The following is a 13,496-nucleotide window of genomic DNA, read 5'->3' as shown; positions in this document are numbered from 1 at the left end:
GAATCAGATGCGGGGAATCAGAGGCAGGGAATCAGATGCGGGGATTCAGTGCTGGGGAATCAGAGGCGGGGAATCAGATATGGGGAATCAGAGGCGGGGAATCAGAGGCAGCGAAACAGAGGCGGGGAATCAGATATGGGGAATCAGAGGTGGGGAATCAGGGGCAGGGAATCAGTGGCAGGGAATCAGAGGCGGGGAATCAGAGGCGGGGAATCAGAGGCAGGGAATCAGACACGGGGAATCAGAGGCGGGGAATCAGAGATGGGGAATCAGAGGCGGGGAATAAGAGGCAGGGAATCAGACGCCGGGTATCAGAGGCGGGGAAACAGAGCTGGGGAATCAGAGGCGGGGAATCAGAGTTGGGGAATCAGAGGCGGGGAATCAGATATGGGGAAATAGAGGCGGGGAATCAGATATGGGGAATCAGAGGTGTGGAATCAGAGGTTGGGAATCAGAGGCAGGGAATCAGACACGGGGAATCAGAGGCGGGGAATCAGAGATGGGGAATCAGAGGCGGGGAATAAGAGGCAGGGAATCAGACGCCGGGTATCAGAGGCGGGGAATCAGAGCTGGGGAATCAGAGGCAGGGAATCAGAGTTGGGGAATCAGAGGCGGGGAATCAGATATGGGGAAATAGAGGCGGGGAATCAGATATGGGGAATCAGAGGTGTGGAATCAGAGGTTGGGAATCAGAGGCAGGGAATCAGAGGCGGGGAAACAGAGGCGGGGAATCAGATATGGGGAATCAGAGGTGGCGAATAAAAGGCGGTGATACAGAGATGGGGAATCAGGGCAGGGAATCAGAGGCAGGGAATCAGAGCTGGGGAAACAGAGGCGGGGAATCAGATATGGGGAATCAGAGGTGGGGAATCAGGGGCGGGGAATCAGAGGCAGGGAATCAGAGGCGGGGAAACAGAAGCGGGGAATCAGATATGGGGAATCAGAGGTGGCGAATCAAAGGCGGTGAAACAGAGATGGGGAATCAGGGCAGGGAATCAGAGCTGGGGAAACAGAGGGGGGGAATCAGATATGGGGAATCAGAGGTGGGGAATCAGGGGCGGGGAATCAGTGGCAGGGAATCAGAGCTGGGGAATCAGAGGTGGGGAATCAGAGCTGGGGAAACAGAGGCGGGGAATCAGATATGGGGAATCAGAGGTGGGGAATCAGGGGCGGGGAATCAGTGGCAGGGAATCAGAGGCCGGGAATAAAAGGCGGGGAATCAGAGCTGGGGACTCAGAGGCGGGGAATCAGAGTTGGGGAATCAGAGGAGGGGAATCAGATATGGGGAAACAGAGGCCGGGAATCAGAGGCAGGGAAACAGAGGCGGGGAATCAGAGATGGGGAATCAGAGTCGGGGAATCAGAGGCAGGGAATCAGATGCGGGGAATCAGAGGCGGGGAAACAGAGGTGGGGAATCAGATATGGGGAATCAGAGGTGGCGAATCAAAGGCGGTGAATCAGAGATGGGGAATCAGATGCGGGGAATCAGAGGCAGGGAATCAGATGCGGGGATTCAGAGCTGGGGAATCAGAGGCGGGGAATCAGATATGGGGAATCAGAGGCGGGGAATCAGAGGCAGCGAAACAGAGGCGGGGAATCAGATATGGGGATTCAGAGGTGGGGAATCAGGGGCAGGGAATCAGTGGCAGGGAATCAGAGGCGGGGAATCAGAGGCGGGGAATCAGAGGCAGGGAATCAGACACGGGGAATCAGAGGCGGGGAATCAGAGATGGGGAATCAGAGGCGGGGAATAAGAGGCAGGGAATCAGACGCCGGGTATCAGAGGCGGGGAATCAGAGCTGGGGAATCAGAGGCGGGGAATCAGAGTTGGGGAATCAGAGGCGGGGAATCAGATATGGGGAAATAGAGGCGGGGAATCAGATATGGGGAATCAGAGGTGTGGAATCAGAGGTTGGGAATCAGAGGCAGGGAATCAGACACGGGGAATCAGAGGCGGGGAATCAGAGATGGGGAATCAGAGGCGGGGAATAAGAGGCAGGGAATCAGACGCCGGGTATCAGAGGCGGGGAGTCAGAGCTGGGGAATCAGAGGCAGGGAATCAGAGTTGGGGAATCAGAGGCGGGGAATCAGATATGGGGAAATAGAGGCGGGGAATCAGATATGGGGAATCAGAGGTGTGGAATCAGAGGTTGGGAATCAGAGGCAGGGAATCAGAGGCGGGGAAACAGAGGCGGGGAATCAGATATGGGGAATCAGAGGTGGCGAATCAAAGGCGGTGATACAGAGGTGGGGAGTCAGGGGCGGGGAATCAGTGGCAGGGAATCAGAGGCCGGGAATAAAAGGCGGGGAATCAGAGCTGGGGAATCAGAGGCGGGGAATCAGAGTTGGGGAATCAGAGGAGGGGAATCAGATATGGGGAAACAGAGGCCGGGAATCAGAGGCAGGGAAACAGAGGCGGGGAATCAGATATGGGGAATCAGAGGTGGGGAATTAGAGGTTGCGAATCAGAGGCAGGGAATCAGAGGCGGGGAATCAGAGGCGGGGAATCAGAGGCAGGGAATCGGATGTACGGAATCAGAGATGGGGAATCAGAGGTGGGGATTCAGAGGTGGTGAATCAGAGAAGGGGAATTAGAGGAGGGGAATCAGAGTTGGGGAATCAGAGGCGGGGAATCAGATATGGGGAAACAGAGGCGGGGAATCAAGGCGGGGAAACAGAGGCGGGGAATCAGATATGGGGAATCAGAGGTGGGGAATCAGGGGCAGGGAATCAGTGGCAGGGAATCAGACGCGGGGAATCAGAGGCGGGGAATCAGAGGCAGGGAATCAGACACGGGGAATCAGAGGCGGGGAATCAAAGATGGGGAATCAGAGGCGGGGAATCAGAGGCAGGGAATCGGATGCCGGAAATCAGAGGCGGGAAATCAGAGCTGGGGAATCAGATGCGGGGAATCAGAGTTGGGGAATCAGAGGCGGCGAAGCAGATATGGGGAAAATGAGGCGGGGAATCAGATATGGGGAATCAGAGGTGGGGAATCAGATATGGGGAATCAGAGGCTGGGAATCAGAGGGGGGGAAACAGAGGCGGGGAATAAGATATGGGGAATCAGAGGTGGGGAATCAGGGGCGGGGAATCAGTGGCAGGGAATCAGAGGCGGGGAATCAGAGGCGGGGATTCAGAGGCAGGGAATCAGACACGGGGAATCAGAGGTGGGGAATCAGAGATGGGGAATCAGAGGCGGGGAATCAGAGGCAGGGAATCAGACGCGGGGAATAAGAGGCGGGGAATCAGAGCTGGGGAATCAGAGGCGGGGAATCAGAGCTGGGGAATCAGAGGCGGGGAATCAGAGGCAGGGAATCAGACGCGGGGAATCAGAGGTGGGGAATCAGAGGCGGTGAATCAGAGATGGGGAATAAGAGGCGGGGAATCAGAGGCAGGAAATCAGAGGCAGGAAATCAGACACGGGGATACAGAGGCTGGGAATCAGACGGGGGGAATCAAAGGCGGGGAATCAGAGCTGGTGAATCAGATGCAGGGAATCAGAGTTGGGGATTCAGAGGCGGGGAATCAGATATGGGGAAACAGAGGCGGGGAATCAGAGGCGGGCAAACAGAGGCGGGGAATTAGATATGGGGAATCACAGGCGGGGAATCAGAGGCAGGGAATAGAATGCGGGGAATCAGAGGCAGGGAATCAGAGCTGGGGAATCAGAGGCGGGGAATCAGATATGGGAAAACAGAAGCAGGGAATCAGAGGCGGGGAAACAGATGCGGGGAATCAGACATGGGGAATCGGATGCGGAGAATCAGAGGTGGGGAATCAGAGCTGGAGAATCAGAGGCGGGGAATCAGAGTTGGGGCATCAGAGGTGGGGAATTAGATATGGGGAAACAGAGGCGGGGAATCAGAGGCGGGGAAACAGAGGCGGGGAATCAGATATGGGGAATCAGAGGTGGGGAATCAGAGGCAGGGAATCAGATGTGCGGAATCAGAGATGGGGAATCAGAGGCAGGGAATCAGAATCAGAAGCGGGGAATCAGAGGCCGGGAATCAGAGACCGGGAATCAGATGCTGGGAATAAGAGGCCGGGAATCAGAGGTGGGGAATCAGTGTCCGGGAATCAGAGATGGGGATTCAGAGGCGGGGAATGAGATATGGAGAATCAGAGGCGGGGAATCAGAGGCGGGGAAACAGAGGTGGTGAATCAGATATGGGGAATCAGAGGTGGCGAATCAAAGGCGGTGAATCAGAGATGGGGAATCAGAGGCGGGGAATCAGAGGCAGGGAATCAGATGCGGGGAATCAGAGGAGGCGAATCAGAGCTGGCGAATCAGAGGCGGGGAATCAGAGGTGGGCAATCAGAGCCGGGGAATCAGATATGGGGAAACAGAGGCGGGGAATCAGATATGGGGAATAAGAGGTGGGGAATCAGAGGTTGTGAATCAGAGATGGGGAATCAAGGCGGGGAATCAGAGGCAGGGAATCAGATGCGGGGAATCAGAGGCGTGGATTCAGAGCTGGGGAATCAGAGGCGGGGAATCAGAGTTGGGGAATCAGAGGCAGGGAATCAGATATGGGGAATCAGAGGCGGGGAATCAGAGGCGGGGAAACAGAGGCGGGGAATCAGATATGGGGAATCAGAGGTGGGGAATCAGGGGCAGGGAATCAGTGGCAGGGAATCAGAGGCGGGGAATCAGAGGCGGGGAATCAGAGGCAGGGAATCAGACACGGGGAATCAGAGGCGGGGAATCAGAGATGGGGAATCAGAGGCGGGGAATCAGAGGCAGGGAATCGGACGCCGGGTATCAGAGGCGGGGAATCAGAGCTGGGGAATCAGAGGCGGGGAATCAGAGTTGGGGAATCAGAGGCGGGGAATCAGATATGGGGAAATAGAGGTGGGGAATCAGATATGGGGAATCAGAGGTGTGGAATCAGAGGTTGGGAATCAGAGGCAGGGAATCAGAGGCGGGGAAACAGAGGCGGGGAATCAGATATGGTGAATCAGAGGTGGCGAATCAAAGGCGGTGAAACAGAGATGGGGAATCAGGGCAGGGAAACAGAGGCAGGGAATCAGAGCTGGGGAAACAGAGGCGGGGAATCAGATATGGGGAATCAGAGGTGGGGAATAAGGGGCGGGGAATCAGTGGCAGGGAATCAGAGCTGGGGAATCAGAGGTGGGGAATCAGAGCTGGGGAAACAGAGGCGGGGAATCAGATATGGGGAATCAGAGGTGGGGAATCAGGGGCGGGGAATCAGTGGCAGGGAATCAGAGGCCGGGAACAAAAGGCGGGGAATCACAGCTGGAGAATCAGAGGCGGGGAATCAGAGTTGGGGAATCAGAGGAGGGGAATCAGATATGGGGAAACAGAGGCCGGAAATCAGAGGCAGGGAAACAGAGGCGGGGAATCAGATATGGGGAATCAGAGGTGGGGAATTAGAGGTTGCGAATCAGAGGCAGGGAATCAGAGACGGGGAATCAGAGGCGGGGTATCAGAGGCAGGGAATCGGATGTGCGGAATCAGAGATGGGGAATCAGAGGTGGGGATTCAGAGGTGGTGAATCAGAGAAGGGGAATCAGAGGTGGGGAATCAGAGGCAGGGAATCAGACGCAGGGAATCAGAGGCGGGGAATCATAGCTGGCGAATTAGAGGAGGGGAATCAGAGTTGGGGAATCAGAGGCGGGGAATCAGATATGGGGAAACAGAGGCGGGGAATCAGAGGCGGGGAAACAGAGGCGGTGAATCAGATATGGGGATTCAGAGGTGGGGAATCAGAGGTTGGGAATCAGAGGCAGGGAATCAGAGGCGGGGAATCAGAGGCAGGGAATCAGAGTTGGGGAAGCAGAGGCTAGGAATCAGAGGCGGGGAATCAGAGATGGGGATTCAGAGGCGGGGAATGAGATATGGAGAATCTGAGGCGGGGAATCAGAGGCGGGGAAATAGAGGTGGGGAATCAGATATGGGGAATCAGAGGTGGCGAATCAAAGGCGGTGAATCAGAGATGGGGAATCAGAGTCGGGGAATCAGAGGCAGGGAATCAGATGCGGGGATTCAGAGCTGGGGAATCAGAGGTGGGGAATCAGATATGGGGAATCAGAGGTGGCGAATCAAAGGCAGTGAATCAGACATGGGGAATCAGAGGTGGGGAATCAGGGGCAGGGAATCAGTGGCAGGGAATCAGAGGCGGGGAATCAGAGGCGGGGAATCAGAGGCAGGGAATCAGACACGGGGAATCAGAGGCGGGGAATCAGAGATGGGGAATCAGAGGCGGGGAATAAGAGGCAGGGAATCAGACGCCGGGTATCAGAGGCGGGGAATCAGAGCTGGGGAATCAGAGGCGGGGAATCAGAGTTGGGGAATCAGAGGCAGGGAATCAGATATGGGGAAATAGAGGCGGGGAATCAGATATGGGGAATCAGAGGTGTGGAATCAGAGGTTGGGAATCAGAGGCAGGGAATCAGAGGCGGGGAAACAGAGGCGGGGAATCAGATATGGGGAATCAGAGGTGGCGAATCAAAGGCGGTTATACAGAGATGGGGAATCAGGGCAGGGAATCAGAGGCAGGGAATCAGAGCTGGGGAAACAGAGGCGGGGAATCAGATATGGGGAATCAGAGGTGGGGAATCAGGGGCGGGGAATCAGTGGCAGGGAATCAGAGCTGGGGAATCAGAGGTGGGGAATCAGAGCTGGGGAAAGAGAGGCGGGGAATCAGATATGGGGAATCAGAGGTGGGGAATCAGGATCGGGGAATCAGTGGCAGGGAATCAGAGGCCGGGAATAAAAGGCGGGGAATCAGAGCTGGGGAATCAGAGGCGGGGAATCAGAGTTGGGGAATCAGAGGAGGGGAATCAGATATGGGGAAACAGAGGCCGGGAATCAGAGGCAGGGAAACAGAGGCGGGGAATCAGATATGGGGAATCAGAGGTGGGGAATTAGAGGTTGCGAATCAGAGGCAGGGAATCACAGGCGGGGAATCACAGGCGGGGAATCAGAGGCAGGGAATCGGATGTGCGGAATCAGAGATGGGGAATCAGAGGTGGGGATTCAGAGGTGGTGAATCAGAGAAGGGGAATCAGAGGCGGGGAATCAGAGGCAGGGAATCAGACGCAGGGAATCAGAGGCGGGGAATCATAGCTGGCGAATTAGAGGAGGGGAATCAGAGTTGGGGAATCAGAGGCGGGGAATCAGATATGGGGAAACAGAGGCGGGGAATCAGAGGTGGGGAAACAGAGGCGGGGAATCAGATATGGGGATTCAGAGCTGGGGAATCAGAGGCGGGGAATCAGAGTTGGGGAAGCAGAGGCTAGGAATCAGAGGCGGGGAAACAGAGGCAGGGAATCAGATGTGCGGAATCAGAGATGGGGAATCAGAGGCAGGGAATCAGAATCAGAAGCGGGGAATCAGAGGCCGGGAATCAGAGGCCGGGAATCAGATGCTGGGAATAAGAGGTCGGGAATCAGAGGTGGGGAATCAGAGTCCGGGAATCAGAGATGGGGATTCAGAGGCGGGGAATGAGATATGGAGAATCAGAGGCGGGGAATCAGAGGCGGGGAAATAGAGGTGGGGAATCAGATATGGTGAATCAGAGGTGGCGAATCAAAGGCGGTGAATCAGAGATGGGGAATCAGAGGCGGGGAATCAGAGGCAGGGAATCAGATGCGGGGAATCAGAGGCGTGGATTCAGATCTGGGGAATCAGAGGCGGGGAATCAGAGTTGGGGAATCAGAGGCAGGGAATCAGATATGGGGAATCAGAGGCGGGGAATCAGAGGCGGGGAAACAGAGGCGGGGAATCAGATATGGGGAATCAGAGGTGGGGAATCAGGGGCAGGGAATCAGTGGCAGGGAATCAGAGGCGGGGAATCAGAGGCGGGGAATCAGAGGCAGGGAATCAGACACGGGGAATCAGAGGCGGGGAATCAGAGATGGGGAATCAGAGGCGGGGAATCAGAGGCAGGGAATCGGACGCCGGGTATCAGAGGCGGGGAATCAGAGCTGGGGAATCAGAGGCGGGGAATCAGAGTTGGGGAATCAGAGGCGGGGAATCAGATATGGGGAAATAGAGGTGGGGAATCAGATATGGGGAATCAGAGGTGTGGAATCAGAGGTTGGGAATCAGAGGCAGGGAATCAGAGGCGGGGAAACAGAGGCGGGGAATCAGATATGGTGAATCAGAGGTGGCGAATCAAAGGCGGTGAAACAGAGATGGGGAATCAGGGCACGGAATCAGAGGCAGGGAATCAGAGCTGGGGAAACAGAGGCGGGGAATCAGATATGGGGAATCAGAGGTGGGGAATCAGGGGCGGGGAATCAGTGGCAGGGAATCAGAGCTGGGGAATCAGAGGTGGGGAATCAGAGCTGGGGAAACAGAGGCGGGGAATCAGATATGGGGAATCAGAGGTGGGGAATCAGGGGCGGGGAATCAGTTGCAGGGAATCAGAGGCCGGGAATAAAAGGCGGATAATCAGAGCTGGGGAATCAGAGGCGGGGAATCAGAGTTGGGGAATCAGAGGAGGGGAATCAGATATGGGGAAACAGAGGCCGGGAATCAGAGGCAGGGAAACAGAGGCGGGAAATCAGATATGGGGAATCAGAGGTGGGGAATTAGAGGTTGCGAATCAGAGGCAGGGAATCAGAGACGGGGAATCAGAGGCGGGGAATCAGAGGCAGGGAATCGGATGTGCGGAATCAGAGATGGGGAATCAGAGGTGGGGATTCAGAGGTGGTGAATCAGAGAAGGGGAATCAGAGGTGGGGAATCAGAGGCAGGGAATCAGACGCAGGGAATCAGAGGCGGGGAATCATAGCTGGCGAATTAGAGGAGGGGAATCAGAGTTGGGGAATCAGAGGCGGGGAATCAGATATGGGGAAACAGAGGCGGGGAATCAGAGGCGGGGAAACAGAGGCGGTGAATCAGATATGGGGATTCAGAGGTGGGGAATCAGAGGTTGGGAATCAGAGGCAGGGAATCAGAGGCGGGGAATCAGAGGCAGGGAATCAGATGCGGGGAATCAGAGGCGGGGAAACAGAGCTGGGGAATCAGAGGCGGGGAATCAGAGTTGGGGAAGCAGAGGCTAGGAATCAGAGGCGGGGAATCAGAGATGGGGATTCAGAGGCGGGGAATGAGATATGGAGAATCTGAGGCGGGGAATCAGAGGCGGGGAAATAGAGGTGGGGAATCAGATATGGGGAACCAGAGGTGGCGAATCAAAGGCGGTGAATCAGAGATGGGGAATCAGAGTCGGGGAATCAGAGGCAGGGAATCAGATGCGGGGAATCAGAGGCGGGGAAACAGAGGTGGGGAATCAGATATGGGGAATCAGAGGTGGCGAATCAAAGGCGGTGAATCAGAGATGGGGAATCAGATGCGGGGAATCAGAGGCAGGGAATCAGATGCGGGGATTCAGAGCTGGGGAATCAGAGGCGGGGAATCAGATATGGGGAATCAGAGGCGGGGAATCAGAGGCAGCGAAACAGAGGCGGGGAATCAGATATGGGGAATCAGAGGTGGGGAATCAGGGGCAGGGAATCAGTGGCAGGGAATCAGAGGCGGGGAATCAGAGGCGGGGAATCAGAGGCAGGGAATCAGACACGGGGAATCAGAGGCGGGGAATCAGAGATGGGGAATCAGAGGCGGGGAATAAGAGGCAGGGAATCAGACGCCGGGTATCAGAGGCGGGGAATCAGAGCTGGGGAATCAGAGGCGGGGAATCAGAGTTGGGGAATCAGAGGCGGGGAATCAGATATGGGGAAATAGAGGCGGGGAATCAGATATGGGGAATCAGAGGTGTGGAATCAGAGGTTGGGAATCAGAGGCAGGGAATCAGAGGCGGGGAAACAGAGGCGGGGAATCAGATATGGGGAATCAGAGGTGGCGAATCAAAGGCGGTGATACAGAGATGGGGAATCAGGGCAGGGAATCAGAGGCAGGGAATCAGAGCTGGGGAAACAGAGGCGGGGAATCAGATATGGGGAATCAGAGGTGGGGAATCAGGGGCGGGGAATCAGAGGCAGGGAATCAGAGGCGGGGAAACAGAAGCGGGGAATCAGATATGGGGAATCAGAGGTGGCGAATCAAAGGCGGTGAAACAGAGATGGGGAATCAGGGCAGGGAATCAGAGCTGGGGAAACAGAGGGGGGGAATCAGATATGGGGAATCAGAGGTGGGGAATCAGGGGCGGGGAATCAGTGGCAGGGAATCAGAGCTGGGGAATCAGAGGTGGGGAATCAGAGCTGGGGAAACAGAGGCGGGGAATCAGATATGGGGAATCAGAGGTGGGGAATCAGGGGCGGGGAATCAGTGGCAGGGAATCAGAGGCCGGGAATAAAAGGCGGGGAATCAGAGCTGGGGACTCAGAGGCGGGGAATCAGAGTTGGGGAATCAGAGGAGGGGAATCAGATATGGGGAAACAGAGGCCGGGAATCAGAGGCAGGGAAACAGAGGCGGGGAATCAGATATGGGGAATCAGAGGTGGGGAATTAGAGGTTGCGAATCAGAGGCAGGGAATCAGAGGCGGGGAATCAGAGGCGGGGAATCAGAGGCAGGGAATCGGATGTGCGGAATCAGAGATGGGGAATCAGAGGTGGGGATTCAGAGGTGGTGAATCAGAGAAGGGGAATCAGAGGCGGGGAATCAGAGGCAGGGAATCAGACGCAGGGAATCAAAGGCGGGGAATCATAGCTGGCGAATTAGAGGAGGGGAATCAGAGTTGGGGAATCAGAGGCGGGGAATCAGATATGGGGAAACAGAGGCGGGGAATCAGAGGCGGGGAAACAGAGGCGGGGAATCAGATATGGGGAATCAGAGGTGGGGAATCAGGGGCAGGGAATCAGTGGCAGGGAATCAGACGCAGGGAATCAGAGGCGGGGAATCAGATGCAGGGAATCAGACACGGGGAATCAGAGATGGGGAATCAGAGGCGGGGAATCAGAGGCAGGGAATCGGATGCCGGAAATCAGAGGCGGGAAATCAGAGCTGGGGAATCAGAGGAGGAGAATCAGAGTTGGGGAATCAGAGGCGGCGAAGCAGATATGGGGAAAATGAGGCGGGGAATCAGATATGGGGAATCAGAGGCGGGGAATCAGATATGGGGAATCAGAGGCTGGGAATCAGAGGGTGGGAAACAGAGGCGGGGAATAAGATATGGGGAATCAGAGGCGGGGAATCAGAGTTGGGGAATCAGAGGCAGGGAATCAGATATGGGGAATCAGAGGCGGGGAATCAGAGGCGGGGAAACAGGCGGGGAATCAGATATGGGGAATCAGAAGTGGGGAATCAGGGGCAGGGAATCAGTGGCAGGGAATCAGAGGGGGGGAATCAGAGGCGGGGAATCAGAGGCAGGGAATCAGACACGGGGAATCAGAGGCGGGGAATCAGAGATGGGGAATCAGAGGCGGGGAATCAGACGCAGGGAATCGGACGCCGGGAATCAGAGGCGGGGAATCAGAGCTGGGGAATCAGAGGCGGGGAATCAGAGTTGGGGAATCAGAGGCGGGGAATCAGATATGGGGAAATAGAGTCGGGGAATCAGATATGGGGAATCAGAGGTGTGGAATCAGAGGTTGGGAATCAGAGGCAGGGAATCAGAGGCGGGGAAACAGAGGCGGGGAATCAGATATGGGGAATCAGAGGTGGCGAATCAAAGGCGGTGAAACAGAGATGGGGAATCAGGGCAGGGAATCAGAGGCAGGGAATCAGAGCTGGGGAAACAGAGGCGGGGAATCAGATATGGGGAATCAGAGGTGGGGAATCAGGGGCGGGGAATCAGTGGCAGGAAATCAGAGCTGGGGAATCAGAGGTGGGGAATCAGAGCTGGGGAAACAGAGGCGGGGAATCAGATATGGGGAATCAGAGGTGGGGAATCAGGGGCGGGGAATCAGTGGCAGGGAATCAGAGGCCGGGAATAAAAGGCGGGGAATCAGAGCTGGGGAATCAGAGGCGGGGAATCAGAGTTGGGGAATCAGAGGAGGGGAATCAGATATGGGGAAACAGAGGCCGGGAATCAGAGGCAGGGAAACAGAGGCGGGGAATCAGATATGGGGAATCAGAGGTGGGGAATTAGAGGTTGTGAATCAGAGGCAGGGAATCAGAGGCGGGGAATCAGAGGCGGGGAATCAGAGGCAGGGAATCGGATGTGCGGAATCAGAGATGGGGAATCAGAGGTGGGGATTCAGAGGTGGTGAATCAGAGAAGGGGAATCAGAGGCGGGGATTCAGAGGAAGGGAATCAGATGCAGGGAATCAGAGGCGGGGAATCATAGCTGGCGAATTAGAGGAGGGGAATCAGAGTTGGGGAATCAGAGGCGGGGAATCAGATATGGGGAAACAGAGGCGGGGAATCAGAGGCGGGGAAACAGAGGCGGGGAATCAGATATGGGGAATCAGAGGTGGGGAATCAGGGGCAGGGAATCAGTGGCAGGGAATCAGACGCGGGGAATCAAAGGCGGGGAATCAGAGGCAGGGAATCAGACACGGGGAATCAGAGGCGGGGAATCAGAGATGGGGAATCAAAGGCGGGGAATCAGAGGCAGGGAATCGGATGCCGGAAATCAGAGGCGGGAAATCAGAGCTGGGGAATCAGATGCGGGGAATCAGAGTTGGGGAATCAGAGGCGGCGAAGCAGATATGGGGAAAATGAGGCGGGGAATCAGATATGGGGAATCAGAGGCGGGGAATCAGATATGGGGAATCAGAGGCTGGGAATCAGAGGGGGGGAAACAGAGGCGGGTTATAAGATATGGGGAATCAGAGGTGGGGAATCAGGGGCGGGGAATCAGTGGCAGGGAATCAGAGGCGGGGAATCAGAGGCGGGGATTCAGAGGCAGGGAATCAGACACGGGGAATCAGAGGTGGGGAATCAGAGATGGGGAATCAGAGGCGGGGAATCAGAGGCAGGGAATCAGACGCGGGGAATAAGAGGCGGGGAATCAGAGCTGGGGAATCAGAGGCGGGGAATCAGAGCTGGGGAATCAGAGGCGGGGAATCAGAGGCAGGGAATCAGACGCGGGGAATCAGAGGTGGGGAATCAGAGGCGGTGAATCAGAGATGGGGAATAAGAGGCGGGGAATCAGAGGCAGGAAATCAGACAAGGGGATTCAGAGGCTGGGAATCAGACGGGGGGAATCAAAGGCGGGGAATCAGAGCTGGTGAATCAGATGCAGGGAATCAGAGTTGGGGATTCAGAGGCGGGGAATCAGATATGGGGAAACAGAGGCGGGGAATCAGAGGCGGGCAAACAGAGGCGGGGAATTAGATATGGGGAATCAGAGGTGGGGAATCAGAGGTTGTGAATCAGAGATGGGGAATCACAGGCGGGGAATCAGAGGCAGGGAATAGAACGCGGGGAATCAGAGGCAGGGAATCAGAGCTGGGGAATCAGAGGCGGGGAATCAGATATGGGAAAACAGAAGCGGGGAATCAGAGGCGGGGAAACAGAGGCGGGGAATCAGACATGGGGAATCGGATGCGGAGAATCAGAGGTGGGGAATCAGAGCTGGGGAATCAGAGGCGGGGAATCAGAGTTGGGGCATCAGAGGTGGG

This window comes from Narcine bancroftii, chromosome 3 (genome assembly GCF_036971445.1).
Source record: "Narcine bancroftii isolate sNarBan1 chromosome 3, sNarBan1.hap1, whole genome shotgun sequence".
NCBI classification, from domain to species: Eukaryota; Metazoa; Chordata; class Chondrichthyes; order Torpediniformes; family Narcinidae; genus Narcine; species Narcine bancroftii.
The sequence above is the reverse complement of the archived record's forward strand: the minus strand, read 5'-3'. Positions refer to the sequence as shown.